Raw genomic sequence first — 16478 nt, 5'->3', positions numbered from 1 at the left:
CCGTTAGGCCCCAGGAGGAACAACCACGGTTGCGGCGGCCAGCTCTGTAAACCTGGATTCAGCCCCCACAGGAACTCTGAAGCACTCCATCTGCAGGGCCTGGAGGCTCCGGGGGGCGGGGCCGCTGCTCTGCTCAGCTTGGGGCAGGAGAGTCCTTGCTGTCCTGGGCCCTCCAGGCCTCTGCCTTTCCCGGGGGGAGGCCGGATCCCGGGCTGTGTCGGGCGCCCTGTGCTCCCTGCCCTGCGCTGTTGGATTCGCGCTCCCGGCCGCGCAGCACCCTCCGCGGAGCCACCGCCTGAGCCCCTCTAAGCTGCTCCCGGGTCCCGCCGTGCGCGCTGCAGGCTTTTAGGGAGCTCGGCCGTGGGGTATGGCACACTCTCCTGGGCACACAGGTGACTGTTAGTGTCCCAGGGAGCCTGAGGGTATCCCCGCCCTCCTGGGTCGTGCTCTAACTCCCTGCGAGGCCTTTCCGCCGGGAAGGTTGGTGCAGCTCCTGCTTCTCCAGGTCGGGGCTCTCCTGTCCTGGGGACACTCGCCCCGGCCTCAGCCCGGCTCCTCGCGGGGCCCCTCCCCCTTGGAGGCCTTTTGTTTCTTCATTTCTTTTTTCCCCGTCTTCCTACCTTGATAGAAGCGCGAACTCTTCTCACTGTAGCGTTCCAGCTGGTCTCTCTCTTTAAATCTCAGGCCGAATTCGTAGATTTTCAGGATGATTTGAAGGTTATCTAGGTAATTTGGTGGAGACAGGTGATTGGGGACCCTACTCTTCAGCCATCTTGCCCCTCCTCCCTCTATTTCTTTTTCTTTTTAAAAATTTTTAAAATTTGTCCATCTCCAACTGATTTACTTCATTCAGCATAATACCCTCCAGTTCCATCACATTGAAGCAAATGGTGGATATTTGTCATTTCTAATGGCTGAGTACTATTCTATTGTATATATAGACCACATCTTCTTTATCCATTCATCTTTCGATGGACACCAAAGCTCCTTCCACAGTTTGGCTATTGTGGACATTGCTGCTGTGAACATTGGGGTGCAGATGTCTCAGATTTTCGCTGCATCTGTATCTTTGGGACAAACATTATATGGTTTCACTCATATGGGAAATATAAAAAATAGTGAAGGGATTAAAGGGAAAAGGAGAGAAAATAAGCAGGAAATATCAGTGAGGGTGACAAACCATGAGAGACTCCTAAGTCTGGGAAAGAACAAGGGGTAGTGGATGGGGAGGTGGGTGGGGGGATGGAGTGACTGGGTGATGGTACTAAGGGGGGCCCTTGTCGGGATGAGCACTGGGTGTTATACTTACGTTGGCAAATCGAACTGCAATAAAAAAATACCAAAAAATTAAATTTATTAATCATTTTTTTTGTTCTCTATCCTCCACTACACTTGTAAGACCCACAAGAGCAGAAATCATGTTTGTCTTGTTCACTGCTCTATCTCCATAGTGATGCATAGTACGTGGATTACAGAAGGTATTCAATAAATACTTACTGATGAAAGATACAAGTTGTTCCACTCTCTCAATTCAATAAAACTTTTTTGAATTCTTACATACTTATACCCTTCCAATAAATTCCTTTTTTGGCTTAAGCTAGCCAGAGAGTGTTTCTGTTGCTTGCAGTCCCAAGTACCTTAACCAGTGTACTGAAGGCAGCACCCTTGGCTATCCCCAGGAAATGCAACTGCTATAGAAAATCCATGAAGACACTAGCTTCTCTACAAGAAGACACAGAAGGAGTGCTCCATTCTCACCTTAATCAAGACAGTAAATTGCATTGAATATTCAATCGATGCCATCAAATTCATGGTCACAAAGAAAGTCAGTAATAGAACAGAAGAACATTTTGTGGTTGACAGCTGTGGATGGTGGTTAATCTAGGCAGAGAGTTGATCTATATTAACATCAGCAGACCCCTGAAATCTTCCCACACCATGTCTGAAATCAGTTTTTATTATGCACTTTGTAATAACTCCTGTTGGATTTTTAGAGTTAAGATGAACTAAGAAATATTAATTTACTCAACATATAAGTGTTTTTAACTTAAACTATTTTTTCTTCAGGACCCATTGAATAGTATTTTTCTATTTGTAAGATCAAAGATATGTGTACATTTTCTGTATTGGGGCTGTGGTACAGATACTATCTGCCTTTGATCCTAAGACGTTCATTGTTTTATATTTATTGTTTCCAGGTGGCTCAGTGGTTTAGCATCTGCCTTCAGCCCAGGACATGATCCTGGGGCTTCGGGATCGAGTCCCACTGCCTCCCTCTGCCTATGTCTCTGCCTATGTCTCTGCCTCTGTGCGTGTGTGTGTGTGTTTCTCATGAATAAATAAATAAATCTTTAAAAATGCACTTGACGAGGGATCCCTGGGTGGCGCAGTGGTTTAGCGCCTGCCTTTGGCCCAGGGCGCGATCCTGGAGACCCGGGATCGAATCCCACGTCGGGCTCCCGGTGCATGGAGCCTGCTTCTCCCTCTGCCTGTGTCTCTGTCTCTCTCTGTCTCTCTCTGTCTCTCTCTCTCTCTGTGTGTGACTATCATAAATTAAAAAAAAAATTAAAAAAAAGAAAAAATAAAAATGCACTTGACGAGATGAGGCACTGGGTGTTATTCTGTATGTTTGGCAAATTGAACATCATTAAAAAAAATTTATTATTTAAAAAATAATAATAAAATAAATAAATAAATAAATATTTACTGTTTCCAAAATTAAAGATGTAATTTTCAATCTGTGAATACATTTAATGTAGCTCTTCTGACCCCCAAGGAATGTGCTATTAATATATTATGAATCCTTTACTTGGAGGTGCTTTAATATCTTAGAATATTAGTCCCTCTGCCACAGTCAGTATCTTTATAGCCTATTAACATATGCATAAACACTAGGTTTGTTCCTGATTATACTAAGCCTATGATGAACCCTTTGTAAACTAGATCACAAACTCCTTATCTATTTTTCCTAGTTCAGGTATTTTATAGTTAGGAAGTTGTTTTGTTTTTGTTTTTAATGAAAGTAAACTAGCACAAATTGGGTATCTTAAGGGCAGGGGGAGATGTTGGAGTTTGGGGGGATTAACATATCCAGATTTTTTATTTAAGTGATTTGTGGGCAAGATAAGGAAAAGATATATTGGTGGAGTGGATACTTTAGGCAGAAAAATTTGGATGAAATACTATAGGTGAGAATTAGCTTGCTAGCTGATAGGTAACTTCCAGAAAGTTTACTTAGCTGTTAGAACAAGAAGAAAAGCAGTCACTGCAATTCATTCTAACACTGCACTTCCAGGATGGTTATCTCTGGAGAACCTGGGAAGAGAAGAAGAAAGAAACAGGGGTAAGTTATTTTGTATGTCAAATTACTTTGTGCTATCTAATTTAAAAACAATTGTGGAAATGTACCATTTTCATAATTAAATAGTGACTTACCACTGACTCGGGCAACTCTATAAGCAAGTCAGATCTAATCTTATAATCCTCTTGTCCAACTCCAAGCCTAAATGCCTGTGAGACCCCCAATCCTTTCTGATTGTTTCCCAGAAGACAAGCCTAGGGCTCTGCATTCTTATCGGCCTGGGTGCTTCTCCATCACCAAGCCCCTTCTCCCCTATTCCTTGTTTTCTATGATCCTTTGAGTGTTTTGACGGCCCACTCTCCATTTTCTGTTGCTATTTCTCTACATCTGCTGCCGCCACCAGCCCTTCCCACCAGCAGATGTCAGTTTCTCTGAGACACCAGCTTCTTTCCCCTCTGCAATATCCATTTCCAGGTCTCCTCTGGCACCATTATTTTCCACCCAGCCTGAAGGACTCTTTCTCTTGCCTTCACCCTCATGCCCTAGCCGTGGAAAGACTCTTATTTCCAAGGGCCAAAGTTCCAGCTACCAATGGCCAGCAAGTCAACTAGATCTCCTTTGATGCAGAAAAAAACAAAGGGGAACATTCAAGTGAGATTTTTGTGAGCCTGCAGGATGCAGACATTGTGGAAAGTAACCATTCTCTCCTCATTCTTGACTCAAAATGGGCAGGGCCTAAGTATGACCTTTAAAGTTCCATATGGCGGGATGCCTGGGTTGAGCATCTGCCTTAGGCTCAGGGCGTGATCCCGGTAGGAGGATCGAGTCCCACATCGGACTCCCTGCATGGAACCTGCTTCTCCCCCTGCCTGTGTCTCTGCCTCTCTCTCTGTGTCTCTCATGAATAAATAAATAAAATCTTTAAAAAAATAAAAATAAAAATAAAATCCCACGTGGCAAGTACCCCTCCCCCATCTGCTAATGTAGTGTTTACACCATAGTTTACCATGTGTGTCAGACACTATGTCTCCTTTTCAGGAAGAAACTATCTGCAAAGGGTTTTGTCTGCCAGAATCTTATGATATTTGAGAATGAATTACAGACTGAACTTGGGCTCTCTATTATTCCTCCTCTCCCACTCACTGTGGATTCAATTCCACAGGCTGTTCTTTCCAGGCTCAGAACTCAGGATACAGGACATTAACATTATTCCATTCCTAGGGAACAGTCTTGTCATTTATGCCAGTGAGGGCACATACTAGGTATGTGTACAGATGTGAGCCTGCATCTGTGGGGAAGAACTTGGTTGGTTCTGTTGATACAAGGGCCCATTGTTAAAGTAAGACACTGGCCTATAGGCTGGGTCTGTAAGGAGAAAGCATCTGTCACTGTAGTGTAAAGCTCCACTGTTGGTCTCGCTTACTGATGACTTCTGCAAGGGGGAAGGGCTACCTTCAAGTTAGCCTGGTCCCCAGTAGATACTGCTATGCTCCTTTCCTATGCCTGTGGGAGAACTTATTAAACATTCATGATACTTTTTTCAGCAGAATCTGAGCACCTTTTATGACTCAGAAAGCTTTAAAAATCAATTAGTACCAACACATAAAATAAAATTGTCATCACAGAAGCAAGTAACCAGGATAATAGCACTCCTTGTATGAATACTTCACATGCTGTTCAAGTTCATTATCAGTAAAACAACTACCTTTTGTAGAGGCATATGATGGGATTGGTGCTTTGTTTAGAGGATTTATACACATTGTTTTGCTTAAATGTTAATTCCTGCAATGGTTCTATGAGAGAAATATTGTCCTCATTTTTAGATGAGCCTCAGAAAATTTCTCAAACTGAAAGATTAAGATTATTACCAGTTCAATAATCCATTCTTTCCCCAAATCTTTATTGTACATGTACTGTTTCCAGACAGTCTCACTCCAAAGCTCATGCTGTCCTTACTCTCCTCTTCTGAGTCCCCCAGTCTGGACCTTAGTCTTGTCTCACACCCATAGCCCAATGCCTAGGTACCACAAAGTGGGTGAAGTTTGAGAGGTGAAAAGACAACACAAAGACCAATATAGGCTGCTAGTAATTGAGACTTGCACTGATGTTGGCATCAGAACATATGGATAAATCCTGATGCTGAGTAATGAAGGACAAGTCACTTCCCCTCTCTTTGCTTTAGTTTTCTCATCTATCAAGTGAGGCATTTTGGATTTGATGAGCTCTGTTGTCTCTCAGTTTTGACATTCTGGAATCCAGCAAAGTGGCTGGTGGCTTGCGGTTCTAGTCCTGACTTCATTATGGAAGAAGGGAGTGCAGAATTGGAAGAAAGGAGAGGAAAATGAGTGAGTTTCAGGAAGAGGGAGGTGGTGTTATTCTTGACTCACATGTCCTTGCAGCAGAACAGCCACACCTGCAAAAAGAAAAGAAAGAAAAAAAGAAATACAAAAACAGGAAGTCACCAGACAGGCTCCAATATTGGGACCTCCTGCCACCCAGGAGACTTCCAGAGTTTGAAGGCTCAAGGCCTTTGGATATATTGGGGACTTTCCTAGGGCTCCATTATATCAGTCTGAAGGCTAGACTTCTAGTTCCTCTGCCCAGAGCCCAGGGCATGTGGTGGGAGAGACTCCATGTAGTAGCCTCATGGAAACAGATGCCTACCACCCCATTTCCGGAGAGCTCCCCTCCCCACCTGTGGGAAGGAAGAAGGGTGAAAAGAGTAGGAGACCCAGAGCGGCATCTTCCCATTATGCCTCCACACCAACCTTGGTCACAGTCAGCTTCCTGGCCCAGCCCTGTAGAAGAGAAGACCTCTTTATCACTGTGGGAGCAGCATAGCTGCCATCTTATGACCACAGGTCCTCAAGGCTTTCATGTTCATATCTCCACCCATCCCAGATTCATGAGAACAAGCACCAACCCCCACTGTGGAGAGAAAGCCAGCAGAACCCCTTCAGCAGAAGACCTGGCTAATCTGACACAACTGCTTATAATTGAAAGCATTAACTCAGCACTGAGGCCAAGTTCCCTTAGGGATGTGGAAACCCACAGAGAGAATGAAGAGCACTGTGCTGGAAATCATGGTACCAAGCCAGCACCAGAAAAAGCATACAAGGAGCTGAGTTGAGATACCGGAGCATTAATTGAAGAATGTAGTTTTCCTTCTGCAGGACTGGGCCCTACACTCAAGGCCAGTAGCAAAGGTCCTGGGAGGAAATCCAGTTCATGAAGAGCACAGTTAGCCCTGCTCAACTTCTTCCCGGGTCCCCTTCTGCTTTTATTGCCACAGCTCTGGAGGGGAAAGACAGGGCAGCCATAGGATGCTGCAGCTGCTAAATGCCTTCTCTTATTACATCCCAGAGCAAGGATAAGGAGAGGGCAATTACTACCAGAGAAATGTGGACCTTGTACCTATGCCCCCTTCTCCTCATTCTGGAAGGGGTAGTGGCAATAGGTGTAAGGAACATCGTGACCTAATTTTGGTAGAGTCTGACTCTCTATGAAAAACAGATCAGGGGAGGGCGAAGTATGTTGGTGAAGAGGGTGGTCAGTAATACCCAGGTGTCAAGGCTTATTTTTCCTCACCTTGATGCAGGTGTCAGTGCTTTTTTTTTTTTTTTTTTCACCCCTTGATGACCCCGAGCCATATATTTGCCACTGCCAACAGCTGTGCTCCCTTAGAACTGGAATTAAGCCAGCCAGGCAGATAAGAGTGGACACAGGTGTAGGGACCGCTGCCAGTTTGGCCTGAAAGCAGATCCTTAGGCTGAGCCAAGAATTTGGCTCAGTGCATCTCACTTCCTTTCAGCCTTCTCTGGAAGAAGGTGACTCATATGCCCAGAGCAAAATTTATCTTTGGATCCCTAGAATTTGACACAGAGTAGGTGCTTGATAAAAGTTAGTTGGTTTTATCCTAAAACGTAGCTATTAAAACCATAAGAAATATTTATTATTTCATATGGTTTCTGTAATTCAGGAGCAGCTTGGCTGAGTGGTTCTGGATTGGATTCTGTCATAAGAACTTCAGGTTTGCAGTCAAGATATTGGCTGGAATAGTCATTGAAGGCTTGACTAAATCCAGAGGAGCCATTTGAAGTTGATTCACTCACACGGCTGGCAAGCTGGTGCTGGCTGTTGGCAGGAGGTCTCAGTATCTCTCTGTGGACCTCTCTTTAGGGCTCCTAGAGTGGCAGCTATTTCTCCCAGGGTAAGTGATCCAAGGAAGAGCATGATCCCAAGAGGAGCAATATATCCACGTATTCTAGTACTTAGATAAGCTAGTCTTAGTATGGGAAGAACCAGCAGGCAAGAATCACTGAAGGCCATTTTGGAAGCTGGTGTCCACACTGACATGCAGTTTTTGAATGCCCACTGTGTGAGGGTATTATGTTAAATACTGGGATTCAAAATTGAGACACCATCCCTACTCTTCAGGAACTCAGAGACTAGTGGGGAAATCGAAATGTTGCCGAGTACCATAGAATTACTCAGCAGGGGCAACAGCCCAAATTGGGTTGCTTGCCTACACAGCCTCCCCTAGCATCCGATCCACTCAACTAAACTTTTTTTTAGTAGAGTTTCCACATTTTGTCAACATACCCAGTGCTTTCCAGGGACATGTGCCTGGCACATGGAGAGTGCTCAATAAATCCAGTTTTACTGTTTTCCTTTTTCTGGACCTGATTCCTGCCTCAGACCCATCTTGTTGGTAGAGGTCCTGATTAGCTTCACTTCCTCAGTTTGCTGACTTGACTCCACCCAGATGCTTTACCATCCACTGTGTACATACTTACAACTCAGGTTAGGAGTCACCTGCCTATACATCATATCTATAGAGCCTCCATTATCTAAATTACTCCCCAACATTCATTCTCCTTTGATAGGTAAAGAGATGCATTGGCATACAGAAGGGCAAGTAACCCAGCTCAAGATCTCTCTGGAAAATTAAGAGAGTTTTACAACAATTATATAAAAATTAATCTCGAGGATCCCCCAAATTCTCATACCTTACTACTTGCCACTGTTTGATTCCCTCAAGAGAAAACCTTTATTTTTCTTTCCATTTTAGAGTATCCTGAAAATTGGTCTGAAAATCTTTCTGATCTCCTGAGAGTGAAACATTCAGCTTACCATCTACCTCCTACTTCCATCACTACCTGAAGACCCCAAAACTCTGACTGTACAGGTACTGAATCATGCATACCCACTGATATATGGGAAAAAAGCAAAATAGTGCACCATTTAAGGGAAACCAGTAGCTTGAAAGGAAAATATCAAATAAATTTCAATAAATACAAAAGTATTTCTGAACTTCCTATTATTTCTCACTAATACAAAATCCTTTATATAACATTTTTGATATCTCATGGAGATGTCTTTATTACTTTTCTTTTTTTAAGAAATATTTTCTTGATCGCTTTCATTGATGTATTTTTCTTGATGAACTTATAATCAATTTATCAAATAAACACACATATACCTTTGAGATTTTAAATTAGAACATTAAGATATTGATCTGTGAAAATTGACAATGTTGAATTTTCCCACCCAGGAACATGATTTATTTCTGAGGGATTATGAGAGCCACAAAGAAGAAAAAATTTAGGTATTTTATTTGCCCCTCCCTGATCCTCAGGACCCAGAATTACCAGGGATATAATAGATAGTCAACAAATATTTGCTGACTCTTTATCTTTATCAGGTTTGAGTGAAATGTAAATGAATTGGGAAGCTTTTTCCTATGTTCCGGAATTTTTAATTGTTCTTAAATGTTGATGGGGTGTCTGGTTCTGGTGGCTTTTGGCAAAACTTTTATTTATTTATTTATTTATTTGCAAGAGAAACAACATTTAATATAATTTTTAAAAGTAAAATTAATACAAAAAATACTATTAACAAAATGTCACATCTTAAAATAAAGACAGATCAGAGCCACTGAGTGAACAGTCGGTTGGGCGACTGACACTTTTTTTTTATTCGAGTTCAATTTGCCAATATATACGATAACACCTAATGCTCATCCCATCAAGTGCCCCCCTCAGCGCCTGTCACCCAGTCACCCCAAACACCCGCTGACCTCCCTTCCACTACCCCTTGTTTGTTTCCCAGAGTTAGGAGTCTCTCATGTTCCGTCACCCTCATAGATATTTCCCACTCATTATCTCTCCGTTGTTCCCTTTCACTATTTTTTATATTCCCCAAATGAATGAGACCATATAATGTTTGTCCTTCTCTGATTGACTTACTTCACTCAGCATAATACCCTCCAGTTCCATCCAGGTTGAAGCAAATGGTGGGTATTCGTCGTTTCTAATGGCTGAGTAATATTCCAATGTATACATAAACCACATATTCTTTATCCATTCATCTTTCGATGGACACGGAAGCTCCTTCCACAGTTTGGCTATTGTGGACATTGCTGCTATAAACATTGGGGTGGGGGATCAATGGGTGGCGCAGTGGTTTGGCGCCTGCCTTTGGCCCAGGGCGCGATCCTGGAGACCCCGGATCGAATCCCACGTCAGGCTCCCGGTGCATGGAGCCTGCTTCTCCCTCTGCCTGTGTCTCTGCCTCTCTCTCTCTCTCTCTCTGTGTGACTATCATAAATAAATAAAATTAAAAAAAAACATTGGGGTGCAGGTGTCCCAGTGTTTCACTGCATCTGTATCTTTGGGGTAAATCCCCAGCAGTGCAATTGCTGGGTTCTAGGGTAGCTCTATTTTTAAACTCTTGAGGAACCTTAACACAGTTTTCAAGAGTGGCTGCACCAGTTCACATTCCCACCAACAGTGCAACAGGGTTCCCTTTCTCCACATCCTCTCCAACATTTGTTGTTTCCTGTCTTGTTAATGTTCACCATTCTCACTGGTGTGAGGTGGTATCTCATTGTGGTTCCGATTTGTATTTCCCTGATGGCCAGTGATGCAGAGCATTTCTCATGTGCTTGTGAGCCATGTCTGTCTTCCTCTGTGAAATTTCTGTTCATGTCTTTTTGCCCATTTCATGATTGGATTGTTTGTTTCTTAGGTGGTGAGTTTAATAAGTTCTTTTTTTTTATTTTTTTTTATTTTTTTATTGGTGTTCAATTTACCAACATACAGAATAACCCCCAGTTCTTTTTAGATTTTGGATACTAGCCCTTCATCTGAAATGTCATTTGCAAATATCTTCTCCCATTCTGTAGGTTGTCTTTTAGTTTTGTTGACTGTTTCTTTTGCTGTGCAGAAACTTTTGATCTTGATGAAGTCCCAATAATTCATTTTTGCTTTTGTTTCCCTTGCCTTCATAGATGTATCTTGCAAGAAGTTGCAGTGGCCAAGTTCAAAAAGGGTGTTGCCCGTGTTCTCCTCTAGGATTTGGATGGATTCTTATCTCACAGTTAGATCTTTCATCCATTTCGAGTTTATCTTTGTGTGTGGTTTAAGAGAATGATCTAGTTTTATTCTTCTGCATGTGGCTGTCCAATTTTCCCAGCACCATTTATTGAAGAGATGGTCCTTTTTCCAGTGGATAGTCTTTCTGCTTTGTGGAATATTAGTTGACCATAGAGTGGAGGGCCCATTTCTGGATTCTCTATTCTGTTCCATTGATCTATGTGTCTGTTTTTGTGCCAGTACCACACTGTCTTGATGACCACAGCTTTGTAGTACAACCTGAAATGTAGCGTTGTGATGCCCCAGGCTCTGGTTTTCTTTTTCAATATTCCCCTGATATTTGGAGTCTTTTCTGATTCCACATAAATCTTAAGATGATTGTTCCAACTCTCTGAAAAAGTCCACGGTATTTTGATAAGGATTGCATTAAATGTGAAAATTGCCCTGGGTAGCACTGACATTTTCACAATATTAATTCTTCCAATCCATGAGCATGGAATATTTTTCCATCTCTTTGTGTCTTCCTCAATTTCTTTCAGATGTGTTCTGTAGTTTTTAGGGTACAGATCCTTCACCTCTTTGGTTAGGTTTATTCCTAGGTATCTTATGCTTTGGGTGCAATTGTAAATGGGATTGACTCCTTAATTTCTCTTTCTTCAGTCTCATTGTTCGTGTGTAGAAATGCCACTGATTTCTGGGCACTGATTTTGTATCCTGCCACACTGCCAAATTGCTGGATGACTTCTAGCAATCTTGGGTTGGAAGTCTTTTGGGTTTCTATGTACAGTATCATGTCACCTGCAAAGAGGGAGAGTTTGACTTCTTCTTTGCCAATTTGAATGCCTTTTATTCTTTTGTTGTCTGATTGCTGAGGCTAGGACTTCTAGTACTATGTTGAATAGCAGTGCTGAGAGTGGACATCCCTGTCGTGTTCCTCATATTAGGGGAAGGGCTCCCAGTGCTTCCCCATTGAGAATGATATTTGCTGTGGGCTTTCATAGATGGCTTTTAAGATGCTGAGGAATGTTTCCCTCTATACCTACACTTGAAGAGTTTTGATCAGGAATGGATGCTGTATTTTGTCAAATGCTTTCTCTGCATCTCTTAAGAGGATCATATGGTTCTTGTTTTTGTGATAGTATGATCTATCACAAGATTACTTTACGAGTGTTGAAACCAGCCTTGCATTCCAGGGATAAATCCCACTTGGTCATGGTGAATAATTTTCTTAATGTACTGTTGGATCCTATTGGCTAGTATCTTGTTGAGAATTTTTGCATCCATGTTCATCAGGATATTGGTCTGTAATTCTCCTTTTTGGTGGGGTCTTTGTCTGGTTTTGGAATTAAGGTGATGCTGGCCACATAGAACAAGTTTGGAAGTATTCCATCTCTTTCTATATTTCCAAACAGCTTTAGTAGAATAGGTATGGTTTCTTCTATAAACGTTTGATAGAATTCCCCAGGGAAGCCATCTGGCCCTGGACTTTTGTGTCTTGGGAGGTTTTGATGACTGCTTCAATATTCTCCCTTATTATCTGGCCTGTTTAGTTTTCTATTTCTTCCTGTTTCAGTTTTTGGTAGTTTGTGGTTTTTAAAGAAATGCGTCCATTTCTTCTAGATTACCTAATTTATTGGTATATCGCTGTCTAAATAAGTTTTAAAAATCGTTTTGTATTTCCTTTGTGTATTGGTGGTGATCTCTCCTTTTTCAACCTTTTTTTATTAATTTGAGTGTTTTCTCTTTTGTTTTTAATAAGGCTGGCTAATGATTTACCTATCTTATTAATTCTTTCAAAAACCAACTCCTGGTTTTGTTGATCTGTTCCACAGTTGTTCTGGTTTCTATTTCATTGAGTTCTGCTCGAATCTTTATTAACTCTCTTCTGGTGCTGGGTGAAGGTTTTATTTGCTGTTCCTTCTCTAGCTCCTTTAGGTGCAAGATTAGCTTTTGTATTTGAGTTCTTTCCAGCTTTTGGATGGATGCTTGTATTGCGATGTATTTCCCTCTCAGGACTGCTTTTGCTGTATCCCAAAGATTTGAACAGTTGTATCTTCATTCTCATTAGTTTCCTTGAATCTTTTTAATTCTTCTCTAATTTCTTGGTTGACCCTTTCATCTTTTAACAGGATGCTCTTTAACCTCCACGTGTTTGAATTTCTTCCAAATTTCTTCTTTGTGATTGAGTTCTAGTTTCAAAGCATTATAGTCTGAAAATATGCATGGGATGATCCCAATCTTTTGGTATAGGCTAAGACCTGATTTGTGACCCAGCATGTGGTCTATTCTGGAGAAAGTTCCATGTGCACTTGAGAAGAATGTGTATTCAATTGCGTTTGGATGTAAAGTTCTGTAGATATCTGTGAAATCCATCTGGTCCAGTGTATCATTTAAAGCCCTTGTTTCTTGGGAGATTTGTGCTTAAAATATCTTTCAGTTGTAGAAAGCGCTGTGTTCAAGTCTCCAAGTATAAGAGTATTATTATCTAAGTATGTCTTAACTTTGGTTATTAATTGATTGATATACTTGGCAACTCCCGCATTTGGGGCATAAATATTCATGATTGTTAGGTCCTCTTGTTGGATAGATCCTTTAAGTATGATATAGTGTCCCTCTTCATCTCTTACTACAGTCTTTGGCATAAACTTTAATTTATCTAATATGAGGATGGCTATCCCTGCTTTCTTTTGAGGACCATTTGAATGGTAAATGGTTCTCCAACCTTTTATTTTCAGGCTGCAGGTGTCCTTACATTCTAAAATGAGTCTCCTTGTAGACAGCAAATAGATGGGTCTTGCTTTTTTATCCAGTCTGAACCCTGCACCTTTTGATGGATCTTTAAGCCCATTCATGCTCAGAGTTACTATTGAAAGATATGAATTTAGTGTCATCATAATACCTATTCAGTCCCTGTTTTGTGGATTGTTTCCTTGGATTTCCTCTTTCTTTTACAGAGTCCCCCTTAATATTTCTTGCAAAGCTGGTTTGATGGTCACATATTCTTTCAGTTCCTGACTATATTTATCTCTCCTTCTATTGTGAATGAGAGTCTTCCTGGATAAATATTCTTGGCTGCATGTTCTTCTCATTTAGGACCCTGAATATATCCTGCCAACCCTTTCTGGCCTGTCAGGTCTCTGTGGAGAGAGGTCTGCTGTTAACCCAATACTTCTCCCCATAAAGTTTAGGGATTTTTGTCTTTTGCTGCTTTAAGGATCTTCTCTTTATCTTTGGAATTTGCAAGTTTCACTATTAAATGTCAGGGTGTTGAAGGGTTTTATTGATTTTAGGTGGGATCTCTCTATCTCCTGATGTGAATGCCTGTTTCACTTCTCAAGTTAGGGAAGTTCTCAGCTATGATTTGTTCAGATACACTTTCTGGTCCTCTGTCCCTTTGTCCCTTTCGGCGCCCTCGGGAACCCCAATTAAATGTAGATTTTTCTTTGTGAGGCTGTCATTTATTTCCCTTAATCCTCCTCATGATCTTTTGTTTTTCTCTTTTCCTCCTCATCCTTCCTTGCCATCAACTTGTCTTCTATGTCAGTCACTCATTCTTTACCTCGTTAGCCCTCATTGTTAGGACCTCCAGTTTGGATTGCATCTCATTTAATTGATTTTTAATTTTGGCCTGATTAGGTCTAAATTCTGCAGTCATGAAGTCTCTTGAATCCTTTATGCTTTTTTCTAGAGCCACCAGTAGCTTTATAATAGTGCTTCTGAATTGGCTTTCTGACATTGAATTTTAATCCAAATTCTTAACTCTGTGGGAGAGTATACTGTTTCTGATTCTTTCTTTGTGGTGAGTTCTTCCTTCTAGTCATTTTGCTCGGTGCAGAGTGGCTAAACAAGTTGTACTTGATAGAACGCCTCCTAGTGTTTGCTTATGATTTGAATCACCTGTGTATCAGTGGTAATCTGTGGAAAGAAAACAACACAACCATTCCATATTTAGGTAAAGCTGGAATAAGTTCTTTATGAGAATAGTAGAGAAGCAATACCCTGGAAATCAGGAATCATGGGTACTGCCCAACCCTAAATAGAAAAGGTGAATCCTTGTCACAGAGATGAAATCAAAGAGTTGTTTGAACACCTTCTCTGTCATGTACTAGAGACTTGATCTTGGCCAAGTGGCTTAATCTCTCCAACCTTCAGTTTCATTTATAAAATGTAGACAGTAATACCTTTTGTATAAGGTTATTGTGGAAATTAACTGTGTTAACATGTAAAGTTGTGTACAGTTAGTTATACAGAAAAAAAGAGTGCCCAATAGCTAGTATGACTATTAAGATGCATGGCTAGAGGATCTCTGGATTTAGTGAGATAATGGGAAGAGTTAATTTTTAAAGTTATTCTTGGAGACTCAGAATAAAGATCTTTCATCTTACAAAGACTCCAGAAACTAGTTTTCAAGACTGGCAAATTAATGTGAATTCATGATGTAGCAAGAGAAATGGGTTTCCAACAATCCTGGAGATGAAGGCAGTGGAGCTCACTATACTGGCTCTTTATATGAGGATAAAGTAACTTAAAGAATGCTCATTGCATTCTCTGTACATGTACAGATTTTTCTATTGTTACCTGGTTCTCTAGTGAGAAGTTGGAGAGTGTGCAAAAGCCATAGGATAGTATTTATGAAATAATATTGAGGAAATTAAAGTGTTAATGACTAGAGCCAATATTAAAATGGTTGAGAGTAAGTCAGTTACCTAATCTCTGTAAATGGTCAAGTTGGGTCCAGGAAGGCCTCCTGCAAAGGTGGAGAATATAATCAATCAGCTAGCAGTCATGAGTGACTGGGAGAAGAAGAGTTCATTGAGAAGTTTTGAGGGAGAACTGATTCAGCAGAAAATGAGTTCAGTTTGAGAAATAGAGTAAAATAAAGATAAAGTTATTTTTGGCTTGAGGTAAATGGGTTGTCAATTTATTTGTTTAAAATGTATTTTCTAGGGCACCTGAGTGGCTCAGTCAGTTGAGTGTCTGCCTTCAGCTCATGTCATGATCGCAAGGTCCTGAGATCAAATCCCACATAAGGCTTCCTGTTTAGCAAGTGGGAGTATGCTTCTCCTTCTACCCCTCCCCCCTGCTCATGCTCTCTCTCTCTCAAATAAATAAATACAATCTTAACAAAAATAAAATAAAATGTATTTTCTAGCTATGAGCACATTCTCTTTTAGGGTGCAAATCTAAAAACAAATGGGATCATGTCTGTTTAATTCTCTTCATGGAGTATCCAACATGAAAATGACTTTCTAAATGGTAATGATAAAAGAAAGAGAATAATAGAAATGATTAGCAAAACAACATCATGTTTCATGTATTTATTGAATTGAATAAACTCTAGAAAGGCTTCATCCCCTACCACCCCTCTTTTTTTAAGTTTTTATTTATTTAAGCAATCACTACATCAAATATGGGGTTCAAACTCTACCCCAAGATCAAGAGTCGCATACTCTTCCAACTGAGCCAGCCAGGCACCCTCAGCCTCATTCTTCTGTTCAAGGCCTGTTACAGCATGAGTGGCTTTGGTCAAATACAAGGCCATCTGGACATCTTCTGGCCATAGTGTTGCCATTAGTACACTCAGAAAACCTGGGTATATCTCTACAGTCCTCACCAATCCCATCAGCTTTGCCTTCACAGAATGTGCTGAAAAGTATGGACTTAGGAGGCTCTGGAGCATCACAGCCTACACACTTAACAACAGAACACCACTAGTGGCAGCCCATGAAAACTTTGAAGACACATCTACACATGAGATTAGAAACTTACTTTCTTCTTCTCAGTTCAAATAGCCAGATGGG

The 16478-nt window shown here is 41.1% G+C and overlaps 1 long non-coding RNA gene across 1 annotated transcript; it reads left to right on the top strand.

Moving 5' to 3' along the window:
- The first annotated feature begins 3262 nt into the window (after positions 1-3262).
- Positions 3263-15767, top strand: LOC119878978. The gene is made up of 3 exons (XR_005387272.1): positions 3263-3343; positions 8373-8489; positions 15625-15767. It is a non-coding gene; the product is annotated as an uncharacterized LOC119878978 (long non-coding RNA).
- The last annotated feature ends 711 nt before the right edge of the window (positions 15768-16478 follow it).

The sequence above is a fragment of the Canis lupus genome, unplaced genomic scaffold (assembly GCF_011100685.1).
Source record: "Canis lupus familiaris isolate Mischka breed German Shepherd unplaced genomic scaffold, alternate assembly UU_Cfam_GSD_1.0 chrUn_S2179H2379, whole genome shotgun sequence".
NCBI classification, from domain to species: Eukaryota; Metazoa; Chordata; class Mammalia; order Carnivora; family Canidae; genus Canis; species Canis lupus.
The sequence above is the reverse complement of the archived record's forward strand: the minus strand, read 5'-3'. Positions and strand labels throughout refer to the sequence as shown.